Consider the following 11,449-nt stretch of genomic DNA (forward strand, 5'->3'; position numbering starts at 1 on the left):
GACTCAATAAGTAGCTATGTTCAAGAATCATCATACTTAACTAGGAGAATCAATGACACTATCTGGATTCTGAGTTCCTAAAGAAGCCAATCATTCTGAATTTCAAAGGATAGAGTGAGATGCCAAAACTATTCAGAGACAAAAAGCTAAAAGCCCCGCTCATCAAATTAATACTGATCTTCATAGATGTTTTTGGAATTCATTGCATATTCTCTTCCTTTTATCTTATTTGATTTTCAGTTGCTTGAGGACAAGCAACAATTTAAGTTTGGTGTTGTGATGAGCGGATAATTTGTACGCTTTTTGGCATTGTTTTTAGTATGTTTTTAGTATGATCTAGTTAGTTTTTAGTATATTTTTATTAGTTTTTAGTTAAAATTCACTTTTCTGGACTTTACTATGAGTTTGTGTGTTTTTCTGTGATTTCAGGTATTTTCTGGCTGAAATTGAGGGATCTGAGCAAAAATCTGATTCAGAGACTGAAAAGGACTGCAGATGCTGTTGGATTCTGACCTCCCTGCACTCGAAGTGGATTTTCTGGAGCTACAGAAGCCCAATTGGCGCGCTCTCAACGGCGTTGGAAAGTAGACATCCTGGGCTTTCCATCAATATATGATAGTCCATACTTTGCCCAAGATTTGATGGCCCAAACCGGCGTTCAAAGTCACCCTCAGAATTCCCAGCGTTAAACGCCGGAACTGGCACCAAAATGGGAGTTAAACGCCCAAACTGGCACTAAAGCTGGCGTTTAACTCCAAGAGGAGTCTCTACACGAAAATGCTTCATTGCTCAGCCCAAGCACACACCAAGTGGGCCTAGAAGTGGATTTTTATGTCATTTACTCATCTCTGTAAACCTTAGGCTACTAGTTCTCTATAAGTAGGACCCTTTACTATTGTATTTTCATCTTTGGATTTCTTTTAATCTTTAGATCATCTTTGGACGTCTAGTTCTTAGATCATTGGGAGGCTGGCCATTCGGCCATGCCTAGACCTTGTTCTTATGTATTTTCAACGGTGGAGTTTCTACACACCATAGATTAAGGTGTGGAGCTCTGCTGTACCTCGAGTATTAATGCAATTACTATTGTTCTTCTATTCAATTCCGCTTGTTCTTGTTCTAAGATATTCATTTTCACCCAAGAACATGATGAATGTGATGATTATGTGACACTCATCATCATTCTCACCTATGAACGAGTGCCTGACAACCACTTCTGTTCTACAAGCAAACAAGGCTCTAATGTTTATCTCTTGGATTCTTTAACCGGAATCTTCGTGGTATAGGCTATAACTGATGGCGGCATTCAAGAGAATCCGGAAGGTCTAACCTTGTCTGTGGTATTCCGAGTAGGATTCAATGATTGAATGACTGTGACGTGCTTCAATCTCCTGAGGGCGGGGCGTTAGTGACAGACGGAAAAGAATCACTGGATTCTATTCCGGCCTGATCGAGAACCGACAGATGGATAGCCGTGCCGTGACAGGGTGCGTTGAACATTTCCACTGAGAGGATGGGAGGTAGCCACTGACAACGGTGAAACCCTTGCGTAAGCTTGCCATGGAAAGGAGTAAGAAGGATTGGATGAAGGCAGTAGGAAAGCAGAGAGACAGAAGGGAAGGCATCTTCATGCGCTTGTCTGAAATTCCCACCAATGAATTACATAAGTATCCCTATCTTTATCTTTATGTTTTATTCGTATATCACCATATACATTTGAGTTTGCCTGACTAAGATCTACAAGATGACCATAGCTTGCTTCATACCAACAATCTCCGTGGGATCGACCCTTACTCGCGTAAGGTTTATTACTTGGACGACCCCGTGCACTTGCTGGTTAGTTGTGCGAAGTTGTGTTTATGCCATGGTATTGAACACCACGTTTTTGGGGTTCATTACTGGGGATTATGAGAGTTGTGAAAAGTATTGTTCACAATTTCGCGCACCAATTCTCCAGTTGCTACTTTAGCAACTTTATTTTGAAAAACAAAATAGTTTCTCTTGCTCTTGGGGTTGGCTTCAAGCGGCGTCTTGAGTCTTTCTTTTATGGCAACTGCCTTATTTTTGTGATATGCTTGCTTGCATCTTTCTTTAGCATTTACCTGGAATCTTCAGAGTGTTTTTTATCCGACCTCTTTTGATTGCCTTTCTGCTCGTCGTTTTTGCCTTAGTTGAAGCATCCATTTAAGGATAGCTGTTTGTTTGAGTATTCGTTTTATAGAATACTTTTTTGATTGACTTTGGCGAGGTTGAGGTCTATCGGGTCGAGTTACCTCCCCTCTGTTGGTTGATTCTCTCAGTTGATCTTTCTTGAGTTATTTCTAGTAACCCCTTGGGATTACTTTTTATAACTTTTTGTAGTTTTAACCCGACTTCTTCATGTTGTCCCTGTTTTGTTACTAGGTGATCCTTTTTCTTAGATCTTGTTCAGATCTCTTTTGAGGCTTTACCTTTTGTAACTTTATCTTTTCTGGGCCGACTTTGTCATGTCGGACTTCGTCGAGTTACTTGATACTCCTCTTTCTTGGACCTTGTTCAGGTCTCTTTCAGGGATTATCTTTTGTAACTTTATCTTTCCGGGCCGACTTCATCAGGTTGGGCCCTGTCGAGTTGACTTGATAATCCTCTTTTTTGGACCTTGTTCAGGTCTCTTTCAGGGATTATCTTTGTGGTTTTACATCTTGGACCGACTTTGTCATGTCGGATCCTGTCGAGTTACTTGGTAATCCTCTTTCTTGGACCTGGTTCGGGTCTCTTTCAGGGATCACCTTTGTAACTTTTATCTTTCCGGGCCGACTTTGTTACGTCAGACCCTGTCGAGTTACTTGATAATCCTCTTTCTTGGGCCTTGTTTAGGTCTCTTTCAGGGATTATCTTTGTAGCTTTACATCTTGGTCCGACTTTGTCATGTCAGATCCTGTCGAGTTACTTGGTAATCCTCTTTCTTGGACCTGGTTTGGGTCTCTTTCAGGGATCACCTTTTGTAACTTTTATCTTTCTGGGCCGACTTTGTTACGTCGGACCCTGTCGAGTTACTTGATAATCCTCTTTCTTGGACCTTGTTTAGGTCTCTTTCAGGGATTATCTTTTGTAACTTTTTGTAGGAGTCCGACTTCATCATGTCGGGCTCTTCGAAGTTATAGTAATCCTCTTTTATAGGGTTGGCCAGACCTCTTTCCAGGGCTTTACTTATAACTTGGTTTGTTGGGGCTGGTCCGACTTTAGGTGTCGGCCAGCCTTTAAGCTATTTTATAGCAATCCATTTTATTAGGACCTCGTCAGGTCCTTTCTATGGATCACTTTTAATAGCTTCTTGTATTATTCTATTTTCACCTTTGCCAATTTTGTAGAATTTTGGGTTTTAACCCTCGTTTTTATCGTGATCGCACAGTGAATTTGGTTTTCACTTTCTATCGATCTGTAGCTTTATAATCGGGTGATGATTGTTTTTAGAATAATACGACTTGAACATTTGTAGAAAATCTGAAAAAATTTTATTAAGAGAAATGCAAATATATACATGCGGGGGTTAGTTTGTAGGTCTTGGGCCTGGCACCTCGTTAAAAAACCTTTTCAGGAAAAAGAGTGTGCCTTGTCCCAAGATCCCTTATCCTCCCTAACTATAGTACCTTCTTAAGTTGCAGGCGTGCCATGACCTTGGCAGCTCTCGCCCGTCGAGTTCGGAAAGCCTATAGTAGCCTTTCCCTAGTACTTCTATGACTCGATAGGGTCCTTTCCAATTTGCAGCCAGCTTTCCTTCTCCAGGTCGAGTTGTTCCAATGTCATTTCGGATTAGAATGAGGTCATTCTCCATGAAGGTCCGCTGTATTACTTTTTGATTGTATCTGGAAGGCATTCGTCGCTTCAATGCTTCTTCCCTTATCCGAGCTCTTTCTCGGACTTCTGGGAGTAATTCGAGCTCTTCGCTTTGAAGTTGGGAATTGGCGTCTTCACTATAGTAGATCACTCTGGGGGATCTTTCTTTAATCTCTACTGGGATCATGGCCTCCATCCCGTAGGCTAATCGGAAAGGTGACTCTTTTGTCGTGGAATGTGGAGTCGTTCAATATGCCCATAGGACTTACGGGAGCTCTTCAGCCCAGGCTCCCTTTGCATCTTGTAATCTCCATTTTAACCCTGCTAATATAACTTTGTTAGTAGCTTCAGCTTGCCCATTGGTTTGTGGTTGCTCAACAGAGGTGAATTGTTATTTTATATTCAGGTCGGCCGCTAGTTTTCTGAAGCCTGCATCTGTGAACTGGGTACTATTGTTTGTAGTGATGGAGTATAGAACTCCGAACCTTATGATGATTGGTGGACGAAATTGTGATCACTATTCTTTGTGCTTGTATGGATTTATTCAATAATTGTCTTTATTTGAACTCACAACTCCGTTCAACTAACCAGCAAGTGTACTGGGTCGTCCAAGTAATAAACCTTACGTGAGTAAGGGTCGATCCCACAGAGATTGTTGGTATGAAGCAAGCTATGGTCACCTTGTAAATCTCAGTTAGGCAGATTAAATGGTTTATGGGTTTCGAAAATAGAAATAAGAAAATAAATAATAAAAGGGATAGAGGACTTATGCAGATTCATTGGTAGGAATTTCAGATAAGCGAATGGAGATACTATATGCTCAAGAACGCCTGCTATTCTACTGCTTCAACCCAATCCTTCTTACTCCTTTCCATGGCAAGCTTTGTATAGAGGTTCACCATCAGCTGTGGTTACTTTCAATCCTCTCGGGAAAATGATCCTATGCGGCTGTCACTCGCACGGCTAATCGTCTGGAGGCATCACCCATGGTTGATGGCTACATCCCATCCTCGCAGTGAAAACTAATGCTCACGCACTCTGTCACAGTACGGCTAATCACCGGTTGGTTCCCGCTCCTACTGGAATAGAATCCCTTGATTCTTTTGCGTCTGTCACTAACGCCCAGCACTTGCAAGTTTGAAGCACGTCACAGTCATTCATTACCGGAATCCTACTCGGAATACCACAGACAAGGTGAGACTTTCCGGATTCCCAGGATCCTACTCGGAATACCACAGACAAGGTGAGACTTTTCGGATCCTCATAAATGCCGCCATCTATATAACTTATACCACGAAGATTCTGTTGGGGAATCTAAGAGATACACATTCAAGCTTTTGTTGCATGTAGAACGGAAGTGGTTGTCAATCACGTGCGTTCATAAGTGAGAATGATAATGAGGGTTACTTATCATCACATTCATCATGTTCTTGGGTACGAATGAATATCTTGGAATACGAATAAGAGAGATTTGAATAAAAGACAATGGAATTGCATTAATACTTGAGGTACAGCAGAGCTCCACACCCTTGATCTATGGTGTGCAGAAACTCCACCGTTGAAAATACATAAGTAAAAGGTTCAGGCATGGCCGAATGGCCAGCCCCCTGAAACGTGATCAATGATCTCTTAGGATGAAGAATAAAACAAAACTAAGACCAAAGATGAGACGTGGTCAAAAGACTGAATGATCAAAGACTCTAATACAATAGATAAATGTTCTATTTATAATAAACTAGCTCCTAGGGTTTACATGAGTAAGTAATTGATGCATAAATCCACTTCCAGGGCCCACTTGGTGTATGTTTGGGCTGAGCTTGATTAATCCACGAGCTGAGGCTTCTCTTGGAGTTGAACTCCGAGTTATGACGTGTTTTGGGCGTTCAACTCCGGATCATGACGTTTTTCTGGCGTTTAACTCCAGACAGCAGCATGAACTTGGCGTTCAATGCCAAGTTGCGTCGTCAATCTTCGAATAACGTATGGACTATTATATATTGCTGGAAAGCCCTGGATGTCTACTTTCCAACGCCGTTGAGAGCGCGCCAATTAGAGTTCTGTAGCTCCAGAAAATCCATTTCGAGTGCAGGGAGGTCAGATTCCAACAACATCAGCAGTCCTTTTGTCAGCCTTTTTCAGAGTTTTGCTCAAATCCCTCAATTTCAGTCAGAATTTACCTGAAATCACAGAAAAACACACAAACTCATAGTAAAGTCCAGAAATGTGAATTTAACATGAAAACTAATGAAAACATCCCTAAAAGTAGCTTAAACTTACTAAAAACTATATAAAAACAATGCCAAAAAGCGTATAAATTATCCGCTCATCACAACACCAAACTTAAATTGTTGCTTGTCCCCAAGCAACTGAAAATCAAATAGGATAAAAGAAGAGAATATACTATAAATCTCAGAATATCAATGAATATTAATTTAATTAGATGAGCGGGACTTGTAGCTTTTTGCTTCTGAACAGTTTTGGCATCTCACTTTTTCCTTTGTAGTTTAGAGTGATTGGCTTCTCTGGGAATTTAGAATTTCGGATAGTGTTATTGATTTTCCTAGTTAAGCATGTTTGATTCTTGAACACAGCTACTTATGAGTCTTGGCTGTGGCCCTAAGCACTTTGTCTTCCAGTATTACCACCGGATACACAAATGCCACAGACACATGACTCGGTGAACCTTTTCAGATTGTGACTCAGCTTTGCTAGAGTCCCCAGTTAGTGGTGTCCAGAGCTCTTAAGCACACTCTTTTAGATCACGACTTTAACCACTCAGTCTCAAGCTTTTCACTTGGACCTTCATGACACAAGCACATGGTTAGGGACAGCTTGATTTAGCCGCTTAGGCCTGGATTTAATTTCCTTGGGCCCTCCTATCCATTGATGCTCAAAGCCTTGGATCCTTTTTACCCTTGCCTTTTGGTTTTAAGGGCTATTGGCTTTTTTTACTGCTCCTTCTATTTCTTTCTCAATTTTTCGCCATTTTTTTTTCACAAGCTTTTGCTTTTTCACTGCTTTTTCTTGCTTCAAGAATCAATTCATGAATTTTTCAGTTCATCAATAACATTTCTCTTTGTTCATCATTCTTTCAAGAGCCAACAGTTTTAACATTCATAAACAACAAGATCAAAAATATGCACTGTTCAAGCATTCATTCAGAAAACAAAAAGTATTGCCACCACATCAATATAATTAAATTAAATTCAATAATAAATTCGAAATTCATGTACTTCTTGTTCTTTTGAATTAAAACATTTTTCATTTAAGAGAAGTGAAGGATTAATGGATTTTATTCATAGTTTTAAGGCATGGTTACACACTAATGATCATGAAGTAGAGATACAAAACATAGATAAACACAATAATAAAAACCGAAAACAGAAAGAAATAAAGAACAAGGAATGAATCCACCTTTTAGTGGCGTCTTCTTCTTGAAGGCCCAACAATGTCCTTAAGCTCTTATATGTCCCTTCCTTACCTTTGTTGCTCCTCCCCCATTGCTCTTTGATCTTCTCTTATTTCTTGGAGAATGATGGAGTGCTCATGATGTTCCACCCTTAATTGTTCAACATTATGGCTCAAATCTTCTAAAGTGGTACTGAGTTGCTCCCAATAGTTATTGGGAGGAAAGTGCATTCCTTGAGGCATTTGTTGATGATGAACTTCCTCATGTTCTTCTTGAGGGCCGTGAGGAACTTCCCTTGTTTGCTCCATCCTTTTCTTGGTGATGGGCTTGTCTTCTTCAATGGAGACATCTCCATCTATGATAACTCCAGCTGAGTAGCATAGATGGCATATAAGGTGAGGGAAGGCTAGCCGTGCCATGGGTGAGGACTTGTCGGCTATTTTGTAGAGTTCATTGGAGATGACCTCATGAACTTCCACTTCCTCTCCTATCATGATGCTATGGATCATGATGGCTCGATCTACAGTAACTTCAGATCGGTTGCTAGTAGGAATGATGGATCTTTGGATGAACTCCAACCATCCTCTAGCTACAGGCTTGAGATCCAGTCTTCTTAGTTGGACTGGCTTGCCTTTGGAGTCTATTCTCCACTGAGCTCCTTCCACACATATGTCCGTAAGGACTTGGTCCAACCTTTGATTAAAGTTGACCCTTCTAGTGTAGGGGCGTTCATCTCCTTGCATCATAGGCAAATGAAACGCCAACCTCACATTTTCCGGACTAAAATCTAAGTATTTCCCCCGAACCATTGTGAGATAGTTCTTTGGATTTGGGTTCATACTTTGATCATGGTTCCTAGTGATCCATGCATTGGCATAGAACTCTTGAACCATCAATATTCCGACTTGTTGCATGGGGTTGGTTATGACTTCCCACCCTCTTCTTTGAATTTCATGTCGGATTTCCGGATACTCATTCTTTTTGAGCTTGAAAGGGACCTCGGGGATCACCTTTTTCTTTGCCACAACATCATAGAAGTGGTCTTGATGGCTCTTGGAGATGAATCTCTCCTTCTCCCATGACTCGGAGGTGGAAGCTTTTGTCTTCTCTTTCCCTTTTCTTGAGGATACTCCAGCCTTAGGTGCCATTGATGGTGATGGAAAAACAAAAAGCTTAGGCTTTTACCACACCAAACTTAAAATTTTGCTCGCCCTCGAGCAAGAAAGAAAAGAAAAGTAGTAGAAGAAGAAGAGAATAGGGAAGAGAGGGAGAAGAGGTGGTTCGGCTATGTGGGAGAATGTGGGTTTGTGTTGTGTGAAAAATGAAGTAGAAGGGAAGGGTATTTATAGGGAGAGGGAGGGTGGGTATTCGACCATTTTGGGTGGGAATGGGTGGGAAAGTGAATTTAAATTTTATGAAGGTAGGTGGGGTTTATGGGGAAGAGGAGGTTGATGTGAATGGTGAAGGTTTTTGGGAAGTGTGATGTGGGGAAGAGTGAAATGAGATTTGGATTAGGAGAGTGTGATTAGGATTAAAAGAAAAGGTAGGAATATGGTAGGTGGGGATCCTTATGGGGTCCACAGATCCTGAGGTGAAAAGAAATACCATTCCTTCACCATATAGGCATGTAAATTGCCTTGGTGCATCATTCTGGCGTTCAAACGCCCATTGATGCACGTTCTGGGCGTTTAACGCCCATGTAATGCATGTTTCTGGCGTTGAACGCCAGTTTCATGCTTGTTTCTGGCGTTCAGCGCCAGTTTGTCCTCTGTGTGCACATTCCTGGCGTTAAACGCCAGGATGTTGCTTGTTTCTGGCATTCAGCGCCAGAATGGTGCTCTGTTCTGGCGTTGAACGCCAGCCAGATGCACCTTACTGGCGTTGAACGCCAGTCTGCGCTGCCTCCAGGGTGAACAATTTTTTTCTTCTGTTTTTGACTCTGTTTTTAATTTTTTTGATTTTTTTTGTGACTCCTCATGATCATGCACCTAATTAAACACAAAAATAACAAAGAAACAAAATAAAATAAAATTAGATAAATAAAATTGGGTTGCCTCCCAACAAGCGCTTCTTTAATGTCAATAGCTTGACAGTGGCTCTCATGGAGCCACTAGGTGATCAGGTCAATGTTGTATAGTTGTCCACACCAAACTTAGAGTTTGGATATGGGATCTTAACACCAAACTTAGAGTTTGGTTGTGGCCTCACAACACCAAACTTAGAGTTTGACTGTGTGGGTTCTTCTTGACTCTGAACTGAGAGAAGCTCTGCATGCTTACTCTCTTTTGTCACAGAGGGATGGCCATGTGCCTTAAACACAAGGTAGTCCCCATTCAATTGAAGGACTAACTCACCTCTATTGACATCTATCACAGCTTCTGCTGTGGCTAGGAAAGGTCTTCCTAGGATGATGCATTCATCATCTTCCTTCCTAGTGTCTAGGATTATGAAATCAGCAGGGATGTAAAGGCCTTCAACCTTTACTAGTACGTCCTCTACTATTCCATAAGCTTGTCTCACTGACTTGTCTGCCAATTGTAATGAGAACAAGGCAGGTTGTACCTCAATGATCCCTAGCTTCTCCATTACAGAGAGTGGCATCAGATTTATCCCTGACCCAAGATCACATAGAGCTTTTTCAAAGCTCATGGTGCCAATGGTGCAACGTATTAAGAACTTGCCAGGATCTTGTTTCTTTTGAGGTAGAGTTTTCTGAATCCAAGTATCTAGTTCACTAATGAGCAAGGGAGGTTCACTTTCCCAAGTCTCATTACCAAACAGCTTTGCATTCAGCTTCATGATAGCTCCTAAATATTGAGCAACTTGCTCTCCAGTCACATCTTCATCCTCTTCAGAGGATGAATAGTCTTCAGAGCTCATGAATGGCAGAAGGAGGTTTAATGGAATCTCTATGGTCTCTGTATGAGCCTCAGATTCCTCAGGATCCTTAATAGGAAACTCCTTCTTGCTTGAAGGACGTCCCAGGAGGTCTTCCTCACTAGGATTTTCGTCCTCCTCCTCCCTAGTGCATTCGGCCACTTTGATCAAATCAATGGCCTTGCACTCTCCTTTTGGATTCTCTTCTGTATTGCTTGGGAGAATACTGGGAGGAGTTTCAATGACTTTCTTACTCAGCTGGCCCACTTGTGCCTCCAAATTTCTAATGGAGGATCTTGTTTCATTCATGAAACTAAAAGTGGCCTTTGACAGATCAGAGACTATATTTGCTAAATTAGAAGTATTTTGTTCAGAGTTCTCTGTCTGTTGCTGAGAAGATGATGGATATGGCTTACTATTGTTCAGCCTATTGCGTCCACCATTGTTAAAGCCTTGTTGAGGCTTTTGTTGATCCTTCCAGGAGAAATTCGGATGATTTCTCCATGATGGGTTATAGGTGTTTCCATAAGGTTCACCCATGTAATTAACCTCTGCCATGGCAGGGTTCTCAGGATCATAAGCTTCTTCAGAAGCTGCCTCTCTAGTACTGTTGGATGCATGTTGCAATCCATTCAGATTTTGAGAGATTATGTTGACCTGTTGAGTCAACATTTTGTTCTGAGCCAATATGGCATTCAGAGCATCAATTTCAAGAACTCCTTTCTTCTGAGGTATCCCATTATTCACGGAATTCCTCTCAGAGGTATACATGAACTGGTTGTTTGCAACTATGTCAATGAGTTCTTGGGCCTCTTCAGGCGTTTTCTTCAGGTGAATAGATCCACCTGCAGAATGGTCCAGTGACATTTTCGAAAATTCAGAGAGACCATAATAGAATATATCTAATAGGGTCCATTCTGAAAACATGTCAGATGGACATCTTTTGGTCAACTGCTTATATCTTTCCCAGGCTTCATAGAGGGATTCACCATCTTTTTGTTTGAAGGTTTGAACATCCACTCTCAGCTTGCTCAGCTTTTGAGGAGGAAAGAATTTATCCAGGAAGGCAGTGACCAGCTTATCCCAAGAGTCCAGACTATCCTTAGGTTGTGAATCCAACCATATTCTAGCTCTGTCTCTTACAGCAAAAGGGAAAAGCATGAGTCTGTAGACTTCAGGATCAACTCCATTCGTCTTTACAGTCTCACAAATCTGCAAGAGCTCAGTTAAGAACTGATAGGGATCTTCAGATGGAAGTCCATAAAACTTGCAGTTTTGTTGCATTAAAGCAACTAGCTGAGGTTTCAGCTCAAAGTTATTGGCTCCAATGGCAGGAATGGAGATGCT

At 41.3% G+C, this 11,449-nt stretch overlaps 1 non-coding gene across 1 annotated transcript; it reads left to right on the forward strand.

Moving 5' to 3' along the window:
- Positions 1 to 11,027: 11,027 nt before the first annotated feature.
- Positions 11,028 to 11,131, forward strand: LOC112764454 (small nucleolar RNA R71). The gene has a single exon (XR_003183192.1). It is a non-coding gene; the product is annotated as a small nucleolar RNA R71 (small nucleolar RNA).
- Positions 11,132 to 11,449: the final 318 nt, after the last annotated feature.

This window comes from Arachis hypogaea, chromosome 2 (genome assembly GCF_003086295.3).
Source record: "Arachis hypogaea cultivar Tifrunner chromosome 2, arahy.Tifrunner.gnm2.J5K5, whole genome shotgun sequence".
Taxonomy (NCBI): Eukaryota; Viridiplantae; Streptophyta; class Magnoliopsida; order Fabales; family Fabaceae; genus Arachis; species Arachis hypogaea.